The sequence below is a fragment of the Marmota monax genome, unplaced genomic scaffold, assembly GCF_021218885.2.
Source record: "Marmota monax isolate L192 unplaced genomic scaffold, Marmota_monax_Labrador192_F-V1.1 WCK01_AAM20220418_F8-fsc00092, whole genome shotgun sequence".
NCBI classification, from domain to species: Eukaryota; Metazoa; Chordata; class Mammalia; order Rodentia; family Sciuridae; genus Marmota; species Marmota monax.
Genome location: NW_026692583.1, coordinates 6,334,786 through 6,360,484, shown reverse-complemented (window position 1 = coordinate 6,360,484; position 25,699 = coordinate 6,334,786). Strand labels below are relative to the sequence as shown.

Here is a 25,699-nt window from a genome sequence, read left to right as displayed (position 1 = left end):
TCACCAAATACCACAAAAGCGCCACGTGATGGGTTTTGGCTCAGATTTCAGAAGCAAAGCAGGTTCACGGCTGGGCTCCACAACGTCCCCAGTGGATGGTCTTTAATCAGGTCACTCAAACTGTCCCCGACTCAGACGCTCCCTCTGTGAGGCAGGGGTCAGGAGGCGCCTCCCCCAGGAGCCTGTCCCAGGAGTTCAGGACACGGGCTGGCTAGATGACTGCCCCCACGCAAGCCAGCCAGCTCCGGGGGCAGGAGCTCCCACCCACGCCCCACGGCTGATCTTGCTGACTTGGAAGGCCGTTCTCTCCGCTTCCACGAGGTCACCCTGGAAGCCTGCCTCCCTCCCGGCCCGGCACTTTGGATCCCGGTTGGTTTGGCTCCACTTCTCCCTGGAATGCAATTGCATGCGGTTCGGGAAGGGGTGATGTTCCCTGATACTTCCGCCCCTGGGTCTCCCGAGATCTCTTGGAGATAGAGAAGGAGATTTGGCTCCGCTCGGAACCTGCTGGTGCATTCTTTGCACATACTTCAAAACCCCAAGCCCCTCGGACTTCTCGCCCATTTACTCTTGGCATGGGGCAGCTTCCTGCTTCTGCAAAGTTAAGCTTTCAAGCTCAGGAGAAAAGGCTTTTTGGACAACAAACAGCCCCTTAAAAAACAATATTTTGATGAGTTAAGTGTAAATGAATCAGAAACACATGGATTAAGCTCCTCTTGATGTACACATGGGTTTAATAATTACCGGGGGTCAGGGAAGAGGGGAAATGCAGGCTGAAAAAAGCCGTGTCTTGGGTTTTATCAAATCTAAAATGTTTGAGAAGTAATTCAAGACATTCCACACACACCCCCGAACGTCGCCAGATTTTCCGATCTGACTTCCAAAGAGCCACATAGGATCTTTCTAGTAACGTCTGAGTGTTCCAAAGCGCCCGATTTTCATGGCTTCTGATTGGCTGGGCATGAAGTTATGATTTATGGGACCATTCAAAGATTTATATATTGCCATTTGAACAAATTCCTTCCAAACTGAGCAGTACCCAAAGGCAGCTTTATAAACATCTTTTCCTGTTAGAAGTCTCCCTTTCTATTCATAAGACTCCCCTTCTTTTCCTTCTCCCCAGCCCTCCCCCCCCCCGTTTGGCCACAGATCCCCCCACGAGGTCTCGGGCCCAAGGCAGAGAGGGGGGAATTAATTTTACCATGACTGAAACGTGTTTCGCTTTGGATTGAGTTTTAAATGACTTGGGTCTCTATAAGCTGCGGGTCATAAGAAGGTTAGAGCTAAATGACTCATAAGTTAGGTGAAGGGTGGAAGGGGTGGACTTTTATAAATGTTCATTGCCTTCATAAAAAGAAAAGCTAAGTTGTGTTCGTGCCTAACCCAGTCAAACACTCCATACATCAAGACTCACTGTTTCCTGGAGGAAATGTCCTGCGCTGATCTGGCGGGCTTCTGTCGTCCTCTGCCTTGGTGACATCATCCATGCCGAACGTCTAGTTAGAAGTAACTTCTTCCACATGTCACCCTTCCCAGGGTCCTTCCCCCAAATAAATTTCGAATCACTCAAAGCTCTGAGGTACCCTAAATCTCTTGGCTTAACAGGCAGCAGAAAAGTGGGGTGAAAGGTGGTACGGAGAGGGACTTCCTGCTTTAGTAATTTGTGGTCCCAGGGGTTCCTGCTTCCTATGGCAGGCTCACAAGCCCCATCCACCATGGAACACAGAAGTTATCTAGAAAAGAGGTTAATAGAGTCAAGTCTGCTAGGTTCACGGGGAGGCACGTTTTCAGAATTTAAAGAGGAGGGTGCTTCAGCAAACACAGAGGTGGGTGGTGATCCAGCAGTGCCGAATATGAGAGTCACCGCCCAAGCAACCCGAGCCAGATGTATCAGTCAGCGATGCCATCATAATGCTGCATAACAAGCCATTCCAAAATTATAAGGGCAAACCTTTTTTTTCTCGAATTCACAGATCTGTGGGTTGACTACAACCCGCAGACCCCGGTGGACCTCAGACTCCAGATTCTGACTCATCATCAAATTAACCATGAAAAAAACAAACATGAGTTTAGCACCACGTTCCAGACACGGTGCTGACCACTAGGCTCCGTGACCCGAGAGACGGGGGGTGGAGAACTCCCTGGGCTGATTCGAGCAGTGGAGACCCGTGGCTGCACTGCTAAGCAGCTACGAGGACCAACACTGAGCCAGTTGAGGGCCGCAGACCTGGTGTCTGGGAGCCTCCTCTACACTAATGACATCAGCTCTGGGTAAACAGGAAAGAACAAAGAGAGAAGCTGTGCACTCCCCCAGGGCATGGGAGCCCGTGCCATGGGTAGGTCCCAGCATCAGGACACAAGGACATCCAGTGCTGGGGACTCGGGCCAGCTGCCCTACTTGGGTGGGAGAAAGAGCATGAATCACCTCCTCACTCTCACGCTAGGGAGACAGGAAAAGCTGTGATCAGGCAGAGAGATGGAAATAGGGGGTCTCCATCCATGTGCCAGGCACCATGCCGGGCGTTCTGTCTCTAACAGGTCATTGACCCCCCCCCAATAAACCTGGGGTTGATATTCACATTACACAGATTAAAAACCGAGGCTCAGGAGAGTCAAGTCACTTGCCGAACATTGCACAGCCAGCAACAGGGGAGACATCTGTCGGCTCCCTGAATCAATTTTTAGCCCTGTCATCATACGACCTCAGAAAAAAAAAAAGGTGTGTCAGAAAAGTGTGGGAGACAAGTGTGGACCCCCTTGTCCACGAAGGAAAGAGTTTGGGTCAAGTTCACGTGTGAGTTTGCAGGGTGAGTCTGCCCCAGGATTCTCCATAATCCACTTTTTTTCAACTGACTAAATGGGCCGGGCTGGTACAAGTCTCCCTCTCATTTTCCCATTTCCCTTTGTGCTTCCTGCGAGTTGGCTGTGTGGTGGGCTGCACACCCTGCCCAGGGCCGGCGTCCGTATTTCCCTTCTCCTCTCCTCGGCTCCAGACCAGATGCCACCATCATGGCCTCCGCGTGGGACAAGAGTGCGGAGGGGGTCAGATTCCTGCCGAGTGGCCCTTCCAGGTGGGCATGATGGCCAAGGGGGAGGGGAGGAATCCCGAGGAGGCCGGTCAAGTCTCTTCTCTTTCCCTTGAAAATTACGAATCTGTGTTTGATACAAACTCAGTGTCACCAAACGGAAAGAAGCCAGAGGCACAAGTGGCCGGACCCAGGGTCCTGATGAGTTACCGAGTGCTCACTGTCCTTGTCCTATTCCAGAGGACCTTGCTTCCTGTGTCAGTCGGCTGTGGGGTCAGTCCCGTCTGCGGCCAGCAGTGATGTCCACCCGGAGCCTCAGGGCGCCACCGTATCCAAGTCGGGGTCTTCACATGGGCAAGAATCTTGACCCGAGGGCATCTGGATCGGGGGGCTCTGTGTCCAGTGATGAGCATCCTTGTCCTAGACAGAGAGGAGACACCCAGGGACCCCCGGGGAGAAGCCCGGGAGACGGAGGCGGAGCCTGAGTTGTACGGGCCACAGGCAGGGGAATGTCAGAGGCCACCAGGAAATGACAGGGCAAGGAAGCGTCCCTCTGGAATCTTGGGCTCCAGAACCACAAAACCAATTTCTATTGTTTGAAGCCACCATGTTCTGTAGCCCTAGGAAAAAACACAGACGTGGTGCTGGGTGAGTCTTTGCATTTCACCTTCCTCATCTTTAAAATGGGTAGAATAATAATAATAATAATGATAATATCTGACTCCCAGGTGGCAAGGAGGACAGCCACGTCTGTTCTCGGAGCCGAGCTCTGGAAATCGTCGTTGCTGTCCTTCTAATTTGTACGACTCCATCAGCCACAGAGGGAGGGCCACGGGACGATGGTCCACCCAGGTAGCCACGGAGGTCTGGAGAGGGGGGAACAGGAGCAGGCCCTGTGGTAGCCAGGAAGGGCGGGATGAAAACAGAGAAGAACTCAGATGTCCGGAACCCCAGAGCGGGAAGGAGAAACACGGAGAGGGAGAAGGGATCACGTTCCTGCGGGTGCTGTAAGAGGACCTGAGCCTCAGTTTGCTTTCCTTCAAAATGGGGATGATCATAAAACCTTGACAGATGGTTCTGATGCTGAGGTGAACTCCTGAGTGAAGAGAGCCCCCGCGTCCCTGGAATTTCTCTCCCTCCCTCTATTCATAATCGTTGGCCCTTCTCTGTGCCACGCCTGGAGTCAAAGAAGCACTCGGAGACCGACCTCTGTCATTATTATTGAGTGAGTTGGGACCATCTCTGTGGATGCCGGGGTCCCTCCTCCATCCCAACCCGCTCCTGAGGGTCCTCGGCACCTTTCTGAGGACACCTGACCATCATCCAGAGGTTTTTCAGGATCTCAAGGAGGGGAGCCCGGAGCCCCTCCCAGCACTGTTGGGATCTGCTCAGGGACACAGACAGGCTTCCCAGACGCACAGCAGGCGCCAGGCCGCGGGCACCTCCCAGCTGACTTCAAGCTGATCAGGCAGCGGGCAGAGGGACCTCTGTAGGGCCTGTGCTCCTCAGCGAGACGTCATGAGAAGGGTCACTTCACGGTCCTGTCATTGGGTCTCTCTTCCCATAAGCCTTTCCTGCACGTATCTGTGCGTCAAGGAACTGTTCTTGGCTCTGAGAAAACAATGTGGAGAATAAACAGATGCAGTCCCTTCCAGCCTGGGCTGATGGCTCTGTTGACCGCACGCACGGATAAATAGAGTCTTTCAAACCTTAAGCAAGTACCCAGAGGGGACGTCACCCATGGTGGGGAGTGTTTGAGGACAGTCTTGTCTGGTCCTGTCTGATGGGGCAGGCGTCGCTAGGAGTTCAGCGGGTGGGATACTGGCGGGGACAAGGGTCAGGTGTGGGGACAGCTGGTGCAAGGGTGGGCAGCCCAAGTCCTGCTGGAAAGTAGGGCTGTGAGAGCCAAGAGCGAGACTCATGGGGTCTTCTAGGCTCTGGAAAAGACAGATCTTGAACAACTGAGCAAACACTGTCTGAGCACATCCGGGTGCTGGCATGGAGCCAACTGCAGGGACAATCTGTGCTGGACTTGCCAGGCTCCCGAGGCTGATGGTCTCCACCAAGAGCCCAGGGCTCCAATATCGTTCCCAGGACAAGCAGAGGGGCCCCCGCAAGGCCACCCCCTCACGTCAGAACAGCACCTGCCTCCTCTACTGAAGGGTCCCTTCTGCATGTTCCCAACCCTAAACCAGGCTCCTCTGCTCCCTCCAGCTGCCACTCAGGCCCTCCACCACCCAACCCTGGCCACCCTTGGCCCACACACCCGAAGAGCTTTGATCTGGCTTCTGCGCTCTCTTTCAGGAGGCAAAAGGATAAAACTAAGAGGCAAATGTAGTCCCAAGGCATCAGACCTTCTGGAAACACCGGGGACAAACAAGCTTTGGAACAAAACACCGAATAAATCATCTGACGAACCCCTGGTTAATGGGGTTCTGCAGTGAACCCCAAACCTCGCAGCAGAGTGCTCACAGGGGGTCTGCTGGCCCACAGGCAGAGCTCTGCAGGGTATTTTGTGTGCCCCCCGCACCCTCTTGGTACGATTCTCAAGGATACGTCCCCTTTCAATGGCCCATTTCCCCCAGCCGTGAAAAGAAAAATTGGGTTTGCAGCTCCTTTTTGCTGAACGCTGATTTCTTTCCAGAGACCACACTGGTGTTTTCATATATTTTCATTTATTAGATCTCATGGAAGCACTTGGTCCATTTCCCATAGACTGGCCCTTGTTGACCCCATTTTGCAGATGAGAACACTGAGGTTTGTTAAGCCACAGCTCCAAGGGGCAGAGCTGGGCTTTGGACTGTGGGCTGTTAGACCCTCTATGCTCAGACCCCCTTGTTCAACAGCCGTATTGCGGGATGCCCCGTCCCTCCCCAGCTCCTAAAATGCACGGTGCCTGAGTGTGAAACCACCCTGTCTGCCCTGCATCCTGGAAGTCATCTCAGAAATGTTATCCTTGCCTAAGTCAGGGTTGGCAGCCCCAGGAAGGGTCAGGGAGCAGCCAGGCCTGAGAAATTGTATTTCACCCATTATAAATCCTCCATCCCGGACACACCCCTTAACTGCTTATCTTTGGAAGACATGACCCTGGATAAGCCCCGGGGGGGAGGGGGGGGCGGGGGAGACTGGCTGCTGGGTCTCCTTCCTGACATTCTTGCTGGGTGGTGCCAAGAACCCAGCCCTCCCACCCTCCCCCTTCCAAAATGGCCTGACCCAGAGAGATGTCCCAGCAATGTCACATGGGTCTTTGCTCATCTGTCCCCAAGACGATCATTCTTACCAGATCCTCTCTGGCCATTGACCTGGGGCTGTCCCTCACCCCCTGATTGGTTTCAGATGTGTGAATATGATATCAAAGCTCTGGTTTCAAAGGCCCCGAGGACCAAGTCTTCGGCCTCTTGGGCCCTGGGATCTGCATTAAGTGGCCTTTCCCATGGACAGATGGCTCCACACAGGTCCCTGCATCGATGCCATCTTCCCAAGGGCCTTTATCTTCCTGACAGAGGGGCACTGGAAGCCCCTCACCCCAGAGCAGAAAAGGAGAATAAAACTGGGGGAGAAAACGTGAAACCCCAAGTAACCCGGAGATATACACCCAGAGAGCTCAGACGACATGCCCCGTGTGTGCCTGTCATTGTCAGAACCTGGTCTCCAGGAGCAACTCCTAAAATACACTGCATCTGAACACCACGTGGGGAGAGGCCTGACATGCTACACCCACCCCTGGAGATTTGGATTTACAGGGTCCCGAGCTGTCCTTGGACATTGGTAGCTGTTACTGTGTTTGGTTTTTATTGAAGTTCTTTAGATAATCCTATGTATTTTCTATTGCTTGATAACCAAGTACCACAAATGTAGGCACTTAAAAAGCACAAACTTATTACTTTCATAGCTTCTAAGGGTCAGGGACCCAGGAAGGGTGTAGCTGGGGTCTCTACTTCAGGGTCTCAGGAGACTGTAATCAAGGTGTTAGTCAGAGCTGGGGTTTCCTGGGAAGGCTGAGCTGGGGATGGGTGCTCTTCCAAGGCCCCCAGGTTGTTGGCGGGATTCAGGTTCTTGCAGGTGGAGGGGGTGAGGGTCTCAGTTCCTTGCTGGATGTTGGCTGGAGGCTGCCCTTGGCTCTCAGTCACGTGGGTCTCTGCAACTTGCTTCACCAAAGCCAGCAAGGGAGAGAGAGTCCACTAGCAAGACAGCAAGATGCAAGCTCACGTGGCAATCACAAGAGAGCCGTCCCCTCCTCTTTGCCCTGTTGAGCTTGCTAGTGTGAGTCACCGATCCTGCCCATGCTCCAGCAGAAGCGGGGACACCCATGGTGTATTGCAAGAGCGGAAGATCATTGCAGGCACCGAGGGGTCCGTTCAGCACAGGGATGGAATGCGCAGCCCGCACCAAGGAGTTGACTTCAAACCAGACTTGCAATTCTCACACTGGAAGAAGCATAAGCATCCCCCGGGATCTCATTAAAATACAGATTCTGGGTGACACCCGAGACTGCTTTTCCAGGTCTCAGGTGATGCCAAAGCCCTTGGTCTCCACACAACATTAGGAGCATCGTGGGCGAAGCAGATGTTCTAAGGTTCAATTCCCACGCCATCCTCAGTATCACTAAGGTTAGGGGTCATCCCTAAGTACTGTAAAGCATAAAGCTTACATAATCAGGACACTGGATTGGCCACGACCAGGGTCTCATATTCCACAAAGCATCACCGAGTACATCTCCTGCTGCCAATCAACTGGGGTAGCCACCAACCCTAATGATCTGTTTTATGAAACTTATCTTAATCAAATGAGTTAATTCTATGTGTAGGTATATACTATATGATATATATAGTAAATATATATACACATATATGTGTATATGTATATACAGACCCAATAATACTATGAAAACATGGTCATAAAATATGAACCTACTAAAATCTCCAAAGGAGACTCAATTTTGAAATAAGAATTGAGTTCCCAGTACTAGCCCTTTAAAAAAAAAAAACGTAAATGTTATTTGTCCTTGAATTTAAAATAAAAAATTCTGGAGCCCAAATATGTCTTAAAATCAATGCATACAGCTAATAGAGCGCTTCTGTTGGGTTTTGGGTTGTTGTTGCTGCAGCCATCAAAAGACCTGACAAGAAGAGTCTAGAGGGGGCAAAGTTTATTTTGGCTCCTGGTTTCAGGGGCTCAGTCCACAGTCAGCCAACTCTGTAGCTCTGTGCCCAAGATGGGGCAGAACACATTGGAGGAGGAGAGCAGCCCAGGACATGGCAGAGAGAGCTCCATTCTCCAGGGACAAAATGTAAACCCCAAAGGCACTCCCCCAGTGACCTACCTCCTCCAGACACACTGTACCTGTTAATCGGCTACAACTCTCATAATCTAATCGCGTCACCTCTGAAAATTCTCGCATGGTCTCACACATGAGCTTTTGAAGGACACCTCAGGTCTAAACCGTAACATCGTGTGAGTTTCCTGAAAACATCATCAACGACGCGGTGTATATTACTATTGCAGTCTCTTACCTGATCCCCCTCCCCCCACCTTTGTTCCTATAGTTTTTCTCTCCAAAGAGCCACCAGAGTTGACCTGAGAAACTGTAAGTCAGATCAGATTCCCGCTCTATGCAAAACCCTCCACAGCTCTCACGTCACTCAGGATGGAGTCCTGACATGGTCTATATGACTGGACTCCTGTAACCTGATCTTCTGCCTCTCTTCCTGTTTACCTCAGCCCCACGGGCCTCCCAGCTGTTCTCTGAATGTGCCAAGCACAGCCCACCCCAGGGCCTTTGCACTCACACCTCCCTCTTCCCGGGACACACTTGCTTCAATATTTGCATGCCTCGCACCTTCGGGTCCCACACACCTCTGCTCAAATATCACTTTGGCAGGCAGGTCTTCCACGGCTGCCCTATTTATAAAAGCATGTCCACTCACAGAGAGAGGAGGGTCTGCCTGCCCCGCTCACTGCCATTTCCTCAGCCCTAATAGTGCTCGGGCCATGGTGGGCGCTTGAATATTTTTGGAAGAAACGATACACTCATGGTGTCCTGGAATAAACGTTTCATAAGGAAGTTAAGGAAAAATCATGATCAGCCCAGTTTGCAGCTACAGGAAGGAGAGTCCCAGAGATGAGGTAATTCACCAAATACCAGGTGGGTGAGTCCCCAGCAGGTATTTTAGTCCTTGCTCCATTCAGAGTCCAGTGGGAGGTCAGAAGGGAAGGCTCGTGGTCAGCACTCTCTGGGGAAGGAGGAGGGTGTGGAGTCCCTGGGGTCCAGGTCTCTTCAGGGACCTCAACCACACTTGGCCTCTGGAACTGGGACAGAGAAACCCAGCGAGCTCCCGAGGTGGACCCCTACAGCAGTGTGCCTTTGCTGCTACCCCTGATGAATCCTTCGCTGCTCCGTGACTATTAACTAAGGTCCCCAGTGGACAGCAGGGCTCACTGTCTGCTTTGTGCAGTTCTGGGGGCATTGACAAGCGCACAGTGACAGCCATCCTCCATCACGGGCCACACAGGACAGTTTCCCCTGCGCCCTGCACACCCACCCTTCTCCCCGCCCCACGCCTGGCCCCTGGCAACGGCTGATTTTCAAACTATTGCTACAGTTTGAGAGTGGGATGCCCCCAAAGGCTCCTGGGTTGCAGGCTTGGTCCCCGGGACAGCAGCGTTTGGAGGTGGGATTTGGGGTGTGGTTGGATCAAGAGATGGATTAATCCACCAAGCGTGCACAGCTGAGTGGACTAGGGGGAGGTGGTGGGAACTTGGGAGCTTGTTAGGGAGAGAGGGTCTTTAGGAATGCCCCGAGAAGTGTGTCCACTGGCCCTGCCCCTTCTGTCTGCTTCCCAGTGGCCATGACCTGAGCATCTTTGTCCCACCATGATGGCTCTGCCTCGCCTCTGGCCCAAAGCCACGGAGCCAGCAGCCGACCAGAGACGGACACCTCTGTCCCGTGAGCTAAAATCAATCATCTCTCTTCGGAGTGTTTCCCTCAGGTATCTGGTGTCTCCTTAGCGCTGCCGCGACAGAAGGCCCGGGTCGCAGAGGGTGTGGCCGGGCCTCCTTCCCTTGGCCGTCTGGAATCACCACTGAATGACCCCACCCTGCGGGTCCGTCTCCGTTTGCTTCTCCAGTCCCCGGTGGATGGACATGGTGACTTGTCTGCCACTTTTCCACGGTCACTGAGCCTGCGTGGGCTGCTCTGGGGACAGCTCGCTCCCACAGCAGACCTTTATCTCTCATCCCACAGCTTTGAAGTCCCAGGCCAAGGTGCCAATCAATTCAGTCCCCTGGCTGCAGATGCCTGTTGCTCTCAAGCTGCAGGGAGAGGAGGCTCCAGTGTCCCCTCCTTCTTAGGAGGACACTAAGACCCTCATGGGGGCTTCTGGTCACATGGCCTCATCTAAACCCGATTATCTGCCAAAGGACCCCCCTCATAGCACCATCACGTTGGAAGTTGGGGTTTCAACACAGGAATTTTGGGGAGACTCACTCGGTCTGTGCTTCCCAAAGCCTCTTGGGCATCAGGTCAGGCTTCCAGCCCATGGGGACCCTGGTCAGTATGGCCCTGACCTCCTAGGAGGCTCTCAGCTCTTCCTGTCTTTTCCCAGAAGTCCCCTCTGTCACTCATCCTGACGGATTTTCAGAAAGCCCCCCCCCCACCATCAGTACCTTGGATAAGTCCAAATGCATCCAGGAACCACGGCCAGGCACCTACACCCAGGTTAAGACAGCCACCGCCGTCAGCCACCAGACAGTCACAAGCCCCCCGAGAACCATCCGTCTCCCTGCCGTGCCATGCTCAGGTTGTGAGGTGAGCAATGTCCCCTGGGAACTCAGAAAGTCACAAAGTGGTACCTCTACAAGGGTCCTAGGACCCTTCCCTCCCAACGCCCCACTTTAGAGGTGACACCTCTGAAGGTCACGTAGAAGAAATGGCCTGGTTCACACCGTGAGTTGACCAAAGGTGCCAGGGGAGGGGACAGAAGCCCTAGACTCCTAGACAAGAAGGTTCCCCTGGAATTTGTTCAGCTGGATAAATATTTGCTAAATAAATGAATAAATAATAGTGCTTTATAGTGACAAAGGCTCTCGGTCGGTCCTGTCTTACTAAACCGGGAAGAGATACAGAAAGAGGAAGGGATCGGCCAACAGGCAAAAGATCAAATGTGACCATGTTATCCCCAAAAGCCATGACTGTTGCGCTTTGTGTGACAAATGTGCATGAAGTTTCTACTGAGCAACAGAAGGTTGCCATCAGGACTCAGCTTCTGCCCCCAGCAGTGGTGACCTTGAGCAAGGTGGGCAGCACACGCCTGTCATCCCAGCAGCTCAGGAGGCTGAGGCAGGAGGATCACGAGTTGAAAGCCAGCCTCAGCAATGGCCAGGCTCTAAGCAACTCAGTGAGACCCTGTCTCTAAATAAAATACAAAATAGGGCTGGGGATGTGGCTAAGCACCCAGGTTCAATCCCCGGTACCAAAAAGAAAAAGAAGAAACAGGAGAACAACACAGTACAGTTATTCGCAGAGGGTTCGCATTTTATTAGCTATCATAAGTAACCTGGAGATGATTTAAGGTCCTGGGTGTGGGCAGGTTCCATGCAGATCCTGTGCCATTGTACATAAGCGATTTGAGAAACCAGAGGTTTTAGTACTCTTGGGGGGTCCAGGAAGCCACGCCCTGTGGACACTGGGGGACAACCGTAGTTAAGTACACTCGGTCTGAACTGGACAGGAAACCGGCTGCATTTGGTGAAAGGTACTTGCCTCTGGGTGCTTTTGTGTGGCATCTGCTTAAAAAACCCAACCACTCGCAGGCGCTAGGATGGGGAGGGACATTTGGCCCTCTCTTAAGACTGTCCCTGACACTTCCAAACGCTGGGGGCTCCTTCTGCTTTAATCCAGGGAATTAGCTTCTGGCCCCACCAGCGCTGTGCCCTGGATTGCTGGAGGGCAGAGGTGAGGCCTCAAGCAGGGCAGATTAATACCCGGCCGTAAATCCCGGGGCGGCTTTTAAGCAGCAGCTAGTTCTGTTTCAAGGGGGGATCCCCCCGGCCACTGACGGGCCATCTCTGGGAGGGTGCGTGTGTGTGTGTCCTGGGCCTGTTTACGAGCCCGGCCAAGCCCTCCTGAGCGGCGGCCCCCGACGCACTGCCCTTTGATCAGGGAAATCCAATACCTGAGGTCTGGGCTTTATAGGCCAGCGAGGCGGATTAGGGGAATCAACCTCAGTGGATCACAACTAATAAAACGGTGCCGGGGCCCCACCACAGAGTGGCCCCGGGGATGGGGAAGGGGTGGAAGGAGGGGCAGAATGGCTGCCCAGGGTCCTGCTAGGGTCCTGTCCTCCCTCCAGCCCCGAGCTCTCCTGGGCAGGAAGGCAGAGAGACAGACACACAGACAGACAGGCAGACGAAGGGAGGGAGGGAGGCGAGTGTCCCTGTGTGTTTTAATCTCACCTGTCTCCTCTGTTTCTTTTTCCTGTTCCCCAGGAGAAACGGTCTCCTCGACAATCTGCCGATGCATGTCCCCACGTCAGCCGTCTGTCCGTCCAATCTGTCCAGGAATGCATGGCAGGGCGCTCCGTCCTGAGTGGAATTTTGTCCCTCTGAACAGATCCATTCCAGTCCTAAACCCAGGGACCTGTGAATGTGGCCTTATTCAGAAACAGGGTCTTGCAGAAATGATCAAGGGTGTGGAGTCCCACTGGAAGGGGGCCCTGCGACCCACGGAAGGCTCCTGCCTTCAGCCTCCGGCTCCCTGCACTTGTGTCAAGCCACCAGAGTGTGGGATTTCACTCCTGCAGCCCCCGGGAGATGCATCCAAGCCCCATGTGTCACACACACCTGGCTTCTCCCTCCCAGAGCAGACGGGACCTATCCTGATGCCACGTGGTGAGCTCTGGGAATGAGAACCCCAGGGCACCTGGAGGGCTCTGGGCGCCTGGCAGAAGGCGTGTGGAAGGCACAGGGGGTGAGGTTTGTCACCGTGGTCAAGGGGATTAGAACGGAGGAAGAGGAGGCAACCGGGGAGAGGCGAGGACCCGGATGCTGGCACCAGTGAGGGACAGAGCTGGCTTGCAGTGCTCAGACTGCCGTGGCAGAGTCCATCCACCGGTGGGTGGCGTACAGTGGCGGGAGTTCTCTCCCACGGTTCTGGAGGCTGGAGGTCCAACATCAAGGCACAGTCGGCGTCTGCCGACCGCGGGAGGGTCTGCCGTGGGGCTCATGGAGAGACCCTCTTGCCTCGTCCTCACGCGGTAGGAGGAATCCCCTTCCTGAGGCCCCTCTTCTGGAACCATCTCCGTGGGGGTGAGGGTCTCAGTGTATGAACTTGGGGGACACAGACATTCAGTCTGTTGCAATGACACCTTTGCGATTCAGTCTCTGCAAAGAGAGAGAGGCGGAAGCAGCCTGCAAGTCCTGGGTTCATGGCTTCAGCAGCAGGGAGTGGCCAGGACATGAGGGACAGGCTGTGGTCAGAGGCGCCCGGGCAGCAGGGCCTCGTGGGCATTGGGGCGGTGCAGTGTTCCTGCAGGTACTCGGGGCAGCCTAAGCCCTGTGGTAGGACTTGGCCTGTGAAGGGCTGCGGGTCCAGGACCCATTCCTAGCCCCCTCACTCCTGGGTGTGGACAGCTTGGGAAAGGACCCCCTGTTAGCAAGCCAAGTCCATGGCCCAGGTGCCCCCTGCAGACAGTACAGACACTCTGGAATGTCACCCTTCACTAAACCCAAGTGCCCAGCACTGGGTCAGCACAGGAGCATCCTCAGCAAGAACAGGTGGGACCAGAAGGCTCGCTCCCCATCCAGCTCCCACCTGCAGAGGAGAGGGCACAGAGGGCCTCACCCAGGGGCAGAGCTGGGAGTCACACAGCCACAAACCAGGGGAGGCCAGGGATTGCAGGAGCCACTCAGAGCTGGAAGAGGCAGGGAAGGGTCCTCCTCTACGGCCTGGAGGGAGTGTACCTTTCTCTGTCCACCTGGGCCTCTTCTATGTCCTCATACATGCACCAACTCAATGCTGCCCCAGGGCCTTTACACCTGCTATTCCTCCTGTCTGGAATCCTCCCAGCTCTCTGCATGGCCAGGTCCCTCTGATCAGTCAGTGTCAGCTCTGTGTCTTGTCCTTCCTTACATCAGCTGTCTCCGACTCCCTCACGAAGCACACACACACACACACACCTTATCCCACTATCCTGTCTATTTGCAATTATCTCGATTGTGCATTTGTTCTACCTGGTTATCTTATCTCTGGTCTGTTATTCCTGGAGAGCAGGATCTGTCTCTTGCTCACCACTAACTCCCCAGCCTGGCACCATCAGCATGTAGCAGATGCCTAACAAAAACAGAAATACTGATGTTTCAGAAATTCTCTGTGGGTGTTGTGAATTCTATTACACATCACCCTAACCCATAGAATCATAAAATCCTACAGCTAGAAATGATCTTTCCCCCTCACACACACACACACACACACACACACACACACACACACACACACATTTTTCTGATACAAAGTATCATCGAAGCTAAGGGCCCAGAGAAGTTATGCAACTTGTTCAAGGTCACACAGCTGGTAAGTGGCAGAGTCAGGGCTAGACCCTTGCTGTCCTTCCAGTTGATCTCTATTTCACTATATGACACAGTCCTTGCTGGTTGATCCTTTTACACGTTGAGGGTTGTATCTGATTTTGAAGCCTGTCAGCCTCTTAAGGAGTCCCAGATGATACTTAGTTTCAACCTCTGAGGAGGCACTGTTATTAATAACCTGAGAAAGACTAGAGAGTCCTGTATGTTTTTCTCAACACATAAGTTTATAGCAAACAACGTAGGAATGTACCACTTGCATATAAGAAAAATGATAAGGAATGATTATTCATTTATACAAGAAACGAATCTATGCAAACTAACAGCTCTAGGCTCTCTGCGGTCTTTCTGGCCCTGAGATCTGTTTTGAGATGTGGCTTCTCCTTCTCTTGCCCAAGTTCCCACCTGTCCTCTGGAGGGCAGCTTAGAGTCCCTTGCTGGGGGCTTCCCTGAGCTCTGGCTGGGTCCACTCTGTCCCAGCTGTTCCCTGGCCCACCAGGGGCGTCCATGCCTCCCCCAGCCCCCAGCGCACCCACCACCCAGCGTCCCCATATGCTCCCCACAGGGTCACCACACTGAGGATAGTGGACAGGAAGCTCACCCACTCTCTGGCTCTGTCATCCCAAGAGCTCAGCGCAGGGTCAGGAACACAGGAGCCACCGCCGGAGACCAACCTGGATTCCTCCATCTCACCCTCTTGTGAAGCTCCCACCATCTACCCCATTGCTCAGGCTAGACGCTGGGCCTGCCACTGAGCCACCCCCAGGGACATGAATTCTGCCTTCTCAGCAGTGCATGATCCCATTCGTGTCTCAACACGGTCACAGCCAGCGCCTTGGTTGAAACTACCACTGTGGCCCTGGATGGTGGAACCGATGTCAACTCGTTGAGGCCATATAAGCCAGATGTGTGGTCCAACTCTTTGGTGAAAGTTTGCTGTTGTTGTTGTTGTTTGTTTGTTTAAGATGAGACAAACATTTGAATCAGGAGACCTGGACTAAAGCTGATTGCCCCCCATAACCTAGGTGGGCCTCGTCCAATCTGTTGAAGAGCTTAAAATTATGACTGAGGTCCCCAAAGGAAGAGGGACTTCTGCCTCCAGATCACACATAGTGGTCCTACATATTTAGGGGGCACGGTGTGACAGTTCAATGCATGTGTGGGACGTATAGTGATCAGATGAGGGCAGCTAGCGTAACTGTCACCCCAGACACATCTGTGCATTGGGAATGTTCAAGAACCTCTAATTCAACCTGACTGTTGAATTATTCAATTAATTGATATCAACCCCAGTCACCCTACTGCGCGACAGAATGCACCTGTCCGGCTGCACCAGTACCCAGTAACCACCCCCTGTCTGTCTCTTCCTCGCCGTTCCCAGGCTCCAAGATCCACTGGGTCACTCTCGGCCTCTGTGGCATGGACTGTTTAGCTTCCACACAGGAGAACGGACTTTTCACTTTCCAGGCTCCACAATCTCATGAGCTAATTCTTTAAAATAAGTGTCAGTCTATCACTTCTGACCACACACACACACACACACACACATACACTCACACCCCATGCTGTTGGGTCTGGCTTCCTGCAGAGCCCTGATTGACACACCTTCAGAACCTCAGCCTTGTTCTTCCTGCACATTTCCCCCTCTGCGCCATTGCTGATGGAGCTCCCCTTGCCTGGATTTACCTCCTTCTCGATTACTTACCCCACCCTACACCTTGGTCTCCCACTTTGCCCAAGCCCCGTACAGATCTGGCCATCCGAGACCATCCGGGGTTGTGAGTTTTCAACACACATAAAAGTACAAAAAGTAGTGTAATGAATCCTTCCTGTTCATCTCCTAGCTTCAACAACTCTCATCTCACAGCTACTTGTCTTTCATCTACATTTGTTCTTTCTTATCCATGGTTTGGCTTCCCATGGTCTCTGTTACCCACAGCTAATCACCCTCTGAAAACAGTCAATAAAAATTCCAGATATAAAAAAAATCTATAAATTTTAAATTATACTTTATTCTGAGGACAATGATTAAGTATCATTCCATCATGTTTTGTCCAGCGTATCCATGCTGTATACACTACCCACCCGTTAGTTACTTAGTAGCCATCTAGGTTACCAGATTGACAGTATCTCACTGCTTTTATTCAAGCAATCCTTATGTATAGCCTAATGCTACAGCACCCTACCTCTATCATTCTCCCTTCATCTCATCACACAAACCCTGCATCATCTCACATCATCACAAGATGAAGAAGGACAAGTGGAGTACAATAAAACATTTTGAGAGAGAGCAAGAGCACATTCACATAACTTTTGTTATATATAGTGTTATAATTGTTCTAGTTTATTGTTGTTGTTGGCGCTGCGTTAGTTGGCTTTTCATCACTGTGACCCAAAGACCTAACACAGCAAGGGGCATAAGTCTGAGGACCTTCAGCTGACACAGGGACGCTCAGGCAGACAGACCCAGGACGGGACACTATGGGTGTGTGCAGAAGCTGTATGCCACAGACCTCCCGGGGGACGGCACAGAGAGGCACCAGGAGAATCAGCTGCCACCTCCATTTGGAATGTGTATTTCCCTTAATTAAAGAAGCAGGGCATGTTTTCATTGCCTATTTCTGCTGTAATAAATGACCACAAATTTAGTGCCTTAAAATAACACCAACTGGTCATCTTCTAGCTCTGGAGAGCTGACATCAGACACGGGTCTCTCTGGGCTTAAATCAGGGCAGGGCTGTGTTCCTATCTTCGGGCTCTAGGGAAGGTTTGGTTTTCTTGTGTTTTCTAGCTTCTAGAGACCAGTTGGCTCAGGCCCCCGTCTATCTCCAAAGCCAGCAATGGGCAACACGCCTTCCTCACCCGGCCTCCCTCATTTGCTTATAAGGAGCCTTGTGACAACATCAGAGCCATCCAGACAATCCCAGAAAAGTCTCCCCATCTCAAGGTCAGCTGATTGGCAACCTTACTTCTTTGCAACTGCAGTGTCTCCTGCCATGAGAGCCAACTTCTGTGCAGATTCCAGGATTAGGGCTTGGACATTCTGGAGAGCACCGTTCCACCTGCCCCAGGGACCTTGTCCTATAGAACACCCACAGTCCAGGATGGACAGATGCTTCCTCATGGTGCTGCTTTCACCTGTTCCTCCGTCCTCTGTGTTTCCTGCAAATTGCAGTTGGAGAAAAAGACTTCATACAATCTGGGTCGATTTATGTATTTATTTATTTTTGGCGAGACCATGACACAGGTGGTGCTGTGAGTGTCCAATGCAAAGAATTATATGTGAACCGGACCGAAAATGTGTAGCTGCTTATAACCAACCCTGCTATGGTAATTCCCCAGATGGAAGATGTGATCAAAGAAATACGACAGCCGGAGAGGAAAGACACACATTTCTGCAAGCAGAAAAAAATGGTCTTTTTGTTCCTAGACACAAACACACAAAAAAGAAAAGAGGATAAGTTAATAAAGAAAAAAGCTTTTCAGAAACCATTTGTATGGTCTAGATTGGACAAAGAACTCTGGAGACGGGAAGAGAAATTTGCATACCTAGCCTGCTGTGATCAGGGGTTCCAAGAGCACATTCTATGTATAAATCAGCATTTTCTCAGCACCAAAGGGCCCCAGGCTCTGGATAAGATGCCCCAAAACTCCTGCTCCACAGCAGCAAGGTTCCCGTGGTGCCTTCAAAATACAGATGAAATATGGTCTATCCTGAATCTTCTCAGCATTTCAGTTATTGAAAAATCCCTTGTCCCCAAACTGAGTCAGAAGGAGAACAGTTTTCCAAGGAACATAGGAAGGGAAAAAAAATAAGAAAAACCACTCAGCCGAGATGAGGCAGGAGAGAAGAAGCCATTGGCGCAAAACAAGACTGTTTTCATTTCCTTCTGTCATTGCTTTTTATTTTGTAAAAATGTCTACGTTCCTGGGTTTTCAAATGTCAGAGGCAGAAGATTTCTCCCCCTGCAGAATCTCCCAGAACCCTGTCATCGTGCTATAGATGGGCCCAGCCAGGCAGCTCCCATTTATCTATGTCACAGAGGAACATGGAATTTCATAGCAACCGGTCTTAAAAACATAATAGTAATAACAAGAGCAACTGTAGACCACAGGACCCGGAGTTGGCCAGGCGAGAGGCAAGAAGCAGCAAGCTCAGAGGAGAAAAGACGCTCTTCAAAGAGCTTTTAAGATGGGGAAGAAGAGTCATGGTGATAAAACGCAGAGGCTGGAAGAGGGAAGCAGCTGGATTCAAAAGACACTGAGGATTTATCCCGTAGGGACTGAGCAAGAACGGCAGAGGGTGCATGGGGCAGAGCGCAGCCCGGTAACCACACAAGTAAGTAAATAATAATAACCACCACCACCATCACCATAGCAACCAGGTAACCACACAAGTAGAATAATTAGTAATGATAACAACAACAACAACAACATCCGTAGCAATAAGGTAACCGCACAAGTAAATAATGATTACAAGCCACACAGTAACAATACAGGTAAAAGAACTCCCTGTCATTGTATACACTTAAGTAACATGTTATTTTTGACACTTCATTTTCATCTGTTTTTCTGACTAAAAATATTTCATCTTCATAGATAGGCTTAACTTAGAAATTTTTCATAACTTAATTCCGTAGAAAAGGCACTGTTAACAACCCCAAGTAAGTTATTTTCAAATCTTTTTCTAGGCAGTGAAGTATACAATCACATAGATTCATGAATCGATAAAGTGTGGTTACATTTTATTATATGTCCTATAATATATGCATAGATAATTTATATATGTAATTATATAGGGCATATATAATAAATGATATTTTATATAAAAAATTCTTCAAAAATATGATCAAGTAAAACATGTCCTTCAACCTTTTTCTTTAATAGTGAATCAAGAACATCTTTGCTTATTAATGGGTCAATCTAATTTGATTGAGTGGCAGCTTCATGCGGGCCCTAAAGAGTGGCAGTCATTCACGTATCTTATTCCCTATTCATGGGAGTCTGCATTATGTCCTTTAGGGAAGAGAAAGGAAGGGTGCATTAAATTCCTGCTCAAGTCAACGCAATGTAAACCGCTTTCCTGAAAATCCTCTTTCCTCAGCCTATGTCACAGAACTCAGGAAATGTAAGTACCGTTCCCTGATAACTTGGATTCTTTGCATTGATTATTTGCATAGAATTGGATACAGTATGGTCTGACACACTCTTATCTTTGAATCATGCTTCTATTAGTCATTTTTAAAATAATGTCATTAGCTACGGGAACTCAACACCACCCCCACAAAAACTGAGGCTCTACAGCGCCTCACATCCAGCCCATGGGCCCCTCGAGAAACCATCACCCCGGATCTCATGATCATCAACACCTTGCTTGCATGTTCCCTAGGGTCTTTTCACATCTAAGACATATTCCTAAAAATAGTTATTCATTTTAGTTTTTTAATTTAATAAATAGGGATGTCAGGTTGCATGCAATTTCTTGGGACCATTTTTTAAAAAAAAAAAAACTAATATGACATTGCCAATCAATTTTATTTGGATTGTTCCAACCACTGACTTGAAACAAGGATTCTCCCACAGATAATTTTCTGAGGAAGTGAAGAAATGAGACGAAGAAGGAGAGACAACCAATAAAAGCCCAGGATGTGGAAGCAACAGCCTCAGAGTGACCTCCCCAAGCAGTGAGGGAGCCAGGGTGTCAGTCCAAGGTGCAGGATTGCTCAGCAAGAGTGTTGATCCCTGGTACTTCCCGTCTGTGATGGAGATGGTACTGGGGGCTCCAGTTGGTGGGTACCAAAGATGTACCCAGGAGGGCTACTGGCAGGATTCATGCCAACCGTACCAGCTTCATGGAAGGCCACCATATATTATTTCCCACCTCCATTTTTTGACCAACACATTATGTCTCCTTATTTACAAATACAACACTTTTTAAATTTACTTTCTCACCAACAGGCATTTAGTTTGTTTCTAGCTGCTATTACAGAAACTGGGAGTAGGAATATTCTTCTATCTCTTAGGCAAGAGAAACACTACGTTGGCGGGCTTGTCGACAAAGAAGCACTCTCACGCACCTACTGGTGGAAGATATAAACTGGCTCCATCTCTTTGATGTGCAATTTGTCAATGTCAATCAAAAATTTAAATATATGTATAACCTGACCCACCAAGTCCTCTTCAGAGTATTTACCCAAACAAGGTCCTCACCTATGTGCCAGGAGACATGCATACAATGAATTCCCTGCAGTACTGGTTAATAAGAAGATTTTATTTAAAAATCTTGAAATAGCCACACAATAGAATACCATGGAGCAATTCAATAAGGACAAAGTGGTCTGACATGTATCAGGATGAAATCATCTCTAAGTGACATATTTATGTGAAAAGAGCAAGAATATCATCTGACAGCATTTGCATGGCAAATATCTGATACTAGGTAAGTTATTTGCATGTAATTATTTGCATACAGTATCTGGAAGAACAGGTAAGAACTAGGTAACTGATTGCTTCCTAGGAGGGGACCCAGGTGTCCGCGGGGCATCCTCACAACCTCTTTAGGAAGCAGATATCATGTCTATTAGAGATGAGAAATCTGAGAACAGAGAATTTGGGAAGCCTTAGTGAAAAAAAAAAAAAAAGAATCCAATGAGATCCTTTGTAGGAATTCATTTCAAATTTTGGATCATTGCCTCTTCGAGATAACAATAGCATCCGAGTCACTGGCATTAAACAAAACCCAATGAGCAGGGATTCTCTTCCCCTGGGTGTTTAATAAATCAGAGCTGGGTTTTTTAATGATTTGTTTATTATACACACATTTTGCAACTTATTTCACTGGGTTCTGCCAACAGTGTTTTCCGTGAAAGAAGGCTAGCATGATGTCTATCCTACCCATTTTGCAAAAACTGAGGCTCAGGAAGGTGAAGTTCATGGTGCTCCTCACCCCATTCTGGAAAGCACAGAGAGCCTGGGTGCTAGCAACCGGGATGGAATCCCAGCTCAGCCCCTCAGTCACGGTGGGACCCTGAGCTCTCTGTGATTCTGTTTTGGCATCTATGAAATGCAGCCAACGCAGAACCCTTGCCCAGCATGTTGAGCATGACAGGAAGGAGTGATGGCCCTCACTGCAGTGAGCATCCATTCAGAACTAGACCCTGTCACTGTGGCTCGAACCTGTCCATTGGTCACCACCTCACCCAGGGGTGGCTATCTGCAGCCCCCACCCCAGGACACACCAAGCTCAGCCCTGCCTCCAGGTCACCCAACATTTTGCACCCTTTCTAGGTGTAGCTGTGCCAAAAGCGGGAGAGAGGGGTGTTCCAGGCAACAGGCACAGAGTGAGTGATGGTGGCAATGAGGACAGTAGGGTCAGAGCAGAACCACTCCTGGGTCCTTGGTCCTGGCCCCCACCTCAGTGAGGGCTGAGGCCTGTTTGCCACCAAGACAGCTGAGGGGCACGGATCCCCCAGAAGCTCAGCTTAACTGTCTAGGCCTCACCCTTTCCCGGGGCCTCTGCTGCCCGGTGTCCAGCACCGAGGATCTGGGCACAGTCAGGGCTGGGTCCCCCTGAGTCCCAGCAAGCCATGCTCTGGAGGGCCCCGTATCTCACAGTGAGAGGAGGGGAAGACCCCAGGGGGAAGCTGCCGCAGGGGTTCCCATCTCACAGCAGGAAAGCAGGATAGAGCCACCAAGGGCGGAGGAGGACTCTTTAAGAAAGGAGCCTCAGACTCTGGCTGGAGGTCTCAGCGGGAAACCCAACACAGGAGGAAGGGGCTGAACAGCCAAATAAATCACCTTTCACTAAGGTGCCTGTCTCCTGCAGGAAACCAGGGAGGTGGGGAGGAGGGTCCTGAAGACACAGTCATCTTTAAACAAGAGCTTGATTCCAAACACGGGTCTCCAGGTGGGACCAGTAAAAGCCCAGGCCCTCGGCCCTCTTCCAAACCTCCCAGGAAAAGGATCAGCAATGAACCTCCTAGAAACTTCCAGAGCCAGAAGAAAGAGGAAGATTGAGAGGCTTCTCCAAACTTGTGCCCCACAGGACTTCGGTTTGAATTTCTGGCTGACGGCCCAGCAGCCCCTTCGGCCTCTGCAGAGGAAGGTCATCTTGGAACCAGAGACAAGGACTGAAAACAGGGTTCCTGGTCACGGCCCCAGGCAGAGCGTGCAGGCTGGGCTTCCCCATGAGCCACACTAGCAGGGACAGCTTCTTAGAAGCTTCATGCTCTCCCGTTCCAAGGAGCCTGCGTGGAGTTTCGCCCTTGATCTAGAATGTTCTCTCCCCACCAGGGGCTCCACCACCCCGGCCCGGGCAACTCCTTCTGTCTATCAAGGACTGGCTCATCTGCCACTGTCCCATCAGCTGACGTGCCTCATGGGGGCTCCTGGGGGCCCACCCGCCCCAGATTGTCCCTATGCCTGGTTTTGTATTTGAGATGGGTGCAGTTCTCCATGGACGGCCTTCTCCGTTGCTTCTGCTGTCTTGAACGTTACAGCCAGAGTGCAGGGCACGTAGTAGGCCCTCAACTCATATGCACCGAATGAACAAATATGGGGCCCTTTGGGAAAAGAGGTGACGTGGCTCAGACTCTCCAGCAAGCGTCCACACACCTCCGTGCATGGCTCAAGGGGTGGGTGAGCGAGTGAGGGAACTAATTCTGTTGGCGCCCTCGGTTGGGCCTGTTCCGTGAATATCTTTCCTCTGTCCCCTTTTCTCTGTCTGCAGTCAGAAAAAGAGGTGGGAGAGGTGGGCATGAACATGACCCTCACCACACACATGGCAAGAGGAGGGCACTTCCCGCAAGGGCCACCTGGTGGTGGGGGGGACTTCCAGGCAGAAGCTGACCCCACGGGGCAGCTCTGACCCTGACCCCTTTCACCTTCCCTTGTTCTGATCTTTATGGGGCCGTCTGCCTTTTAGCATCAAAGGGGACAGCAGGACCGTGATCTGTCCCACAACAGCTCTATAAAAATGTAATTACCCAATAACCCGCTGTCTGCAAAACAAACCATCTTCCTGTTTCTTCTCCCATAAAAAGCATTTGACAGCCCTGTTCTATCAGCTTATAAAACCTGGAGAGGGTCGGCTTAGTCCCTCCGCCCCACTAGGGAGAGCCCCCAACGGGGGGACCACATATCTCAGACCCTCCAGGCAGCTGACTTCAAAGTCACTGGAGGTTTTCAGAGGAGGTGAGGAGAGAATTCCGCCTGGAAGATGAGGAGCTGGACACTGTGGACGTGGCCCCAGAGAGGCCGAGAGCCCAGCCTGGCAGTACCTCCCAGGCCTCCGAGGCTCTGCCCTCTGCCCACTCACTCCTCAAGCTGGTCTCAGGCCCCTCCTCCTGCTGAGCAGTGGGCTGGGCCCGGAGGAGTCCAGTAGAACTCAATCAATCAGTGCCGGTCCTTCACAAAACTGACATCGCTGCTGTGCACTCATTTTAAATGACGATGGACACTTGGATCTGAATTTATGGACACGCGAAAGGTGCACATGATCTTTCACGGCGAGCACGAGGAGGGTTCTACAGTGAGGGTCCATTTTGATTTTTGTTTTCATTGAAAGAAAAAAATATAGTGGAATTGGGGTGCTCATGGGAAGAACTGTTCTGTATGTTGGTTATGGAGCTAGGCAGTAAGTCGAAGTGTATCCCTCAAATGGACGTGTCCCAGTCCTCCCTCTGGTGTGCATAGGTATGACCTTGTTTGGACATAGGGTCTCTGCAGGTGTAAGAAACACGGACCCAGGAGCAATTTCAGGCTGAGGGTGTGGCTCCTTGGGAGAGCACCTGCCTAGCAAGTGCAAGGTCCCGGGTTCCCTCCCAGCACCACCAAACACAGGCACAGAGACAGTCCCGGGGGTCAGGGTTGGGGCTAAATGCACGGGGAGCGTCCTTGTGGAAGTGATGTGGTACTCACAGGGAGAGGGCTGGGTGAAGGTGGAGTTCATGGTCATGGTTACAGCAGCCATGGAAGTGAATCCACATGGTCTACCAGACTGTCCTCCTTGACCCTCCAATTGTTTGCTAAGATGGCTAAAGTTGTTATTTAAAGTACACTTCGGGGTTTTTAAAAAAATTATCTTTCTAAATCAGGGTGCAGAGGGCTTGGATGGACATCTCTCTGGTTTCCTGCGTGGATCTCCTGTCACAAGAGCAGAAGCAGCAAGAGGACACTCAGCAGCACCAGCCACAGGGAACCGCACGTGGAGACCCCCCGAGTCTCCCCGGAGCTCCCAGGATAAACGACCAGCATCGGTGAGGATGTGGAGAAACTGGGACCCTCTGCGTGGCTGGTGAGAACCCCAGAGGGCACAGCCCCTGCTGGAAGCCAGGGAGGGTCCTCAAATAAGCCAAGCCTAATGTTACCTCGCGAATCAATCAATGTCACCTCACCCGGGTGTGGATCCACCCCTGGGAACTTACCCAAAGGGACCGAAAGCAGCAACCCCAGCACAGACGTCCTCCCGGCCTGTTCCCAACAGCCAAAGGGCAAGGCAACCCCAGTGCCCGCGGCTGACCAACAGGTTGACAGAGTGAGGTCCCCAAACCCTGCATCCTTCCGCCTCAGTCGGGAACAGAATCCCAGACACAGGTGACCCTTGACAACCCCATGGTTAGCAAAAGACGACAGACACAGAGGGACTGATATTTTATGGTTCCACTTATACGAAGTACCTAGAATGGACCAGTTCAGGGTCCGAAAATAGAGCAGTGGTGACCGAGGGCCGGGGGTGCAGGTCAATGCACACAGATTTCTTTCCTTCTTTCCTTCCTTCCTTCCTTCTTTCTTTTTTCCCTTATTTTTATCGGTGCATCGTAGTTGTCCGGGACGGTGGGGTCCACCCTTACATAGTTGCAGGATCCAACAATATACTGTCCTCCCCTCCCTGCCCTGTCCCTTTCCTCTACTGATCTCTCTTTGATTTTCAGGGGATCTGTCCCCACCTCTCCCTTCCCTTTCCCTCTCTTTGCTTCTACTAATGAGAGAAAACCCGCGCCCAAGCCTTCTGAGTTGGTCGTGTGTCCCTTAACCCAGTGTCCTCCAGCCCCACCCATTTTCCTGCCGCTGGTCTCCTTTGACCCTTCTTCAGG

General features: G+C 51.2%; 1 long non-coding RNA gene across 1 annotated transcript in view; it reads right to left on the bottom strand.

Moving 5' to 3' along the window:
- Nucleotides 1-11,572: 11,572 nt before the first annotated feature.
- Nucleotides 11,573-25,699, bottom strand: part of LOC124093541 (uncharacterized) — a 61,344-nt gene continuing 47,217 nt past the window's right edge. The window contains exons 3-4 of the long non-coding RNA XR_009226929.1: nucleotides 12,480-12,663; nucleotides 11,573-11,710 (exon numbers count right to left, since the gene is read on the bottom strand). This is a non-coding gene — a long non-coding RNA (uncharacterized LOC124093541). The remainder of the gene's footprint in view (nucleotides 11,711-12,479; nucleotides 12,664-25,699) is intronic.